Raw genomic sequence first — 385 nt, 5'->3', positions numbered from 1 at the left:
AAAAAAAAAAAAAAAAGAAAGAAAGAAAGAAAAAAAGAAGTCACCCCCGGAGGAATGGCCACACCTCAATCCTTTCTCCTCCATTCTCCTTGTGGGATATTTTGGGCACACACGCACATGTGGCAGCATGATTTTTAAGCCACCAGGTCCAGGACTTGAACCATGGTCAGTCATGTGGGAGTCCAGTGCCTTAACCACTACATCCCCCACTGGTACCCAACCATGTTTTTGTTTTGTTTTGTTTTCTGGAGAGGTTTTTGCTATAGGGTGCGTGTGCTCGCTAGACAGACAGTGAGAGACAGAGAGCCAGAAAGTGAGAAATCACCTCCCAGGGGGGATGGCCATGCCACAATCCCTTCTCCTCCATTCTCTTCTCAGGATTTTT

At 46.5% G+C, this 385-nt stretch overlaps 1 protein-coding gene across 1 annotated transcript in view; it reads left to right on the top strand.

The window, feature by feature from the left end:
* DNAH2 (dynein axonemal heavy chain 2) overlaps positions 1-385 on the top strand; it is a 159,937-nt gene that overhangs the window by 109,937 nt on the left and 49,615 nt on the right. The window lies entirely within an intron of this gene.

Source organism: Tupaia chinensis, unplaced genomic scaffold (assembly GCF_000334495.1).
Source record: "Tupaia chinensis unplaced genomic scaffold, TupChi_1.0 Scaffold000330_1, whole genome shotgun sequence".
Taxonomy (NCBI): domain Eukaryota; kingdom Metazoa; phylum Chordata; class Mammalia; order Scandentia; family Tupaiidae; genus Tupaia; species Tupaia belangeri.
This window is presented reverse-complemented; position numbering and strand designations above follow the sequence as displayed.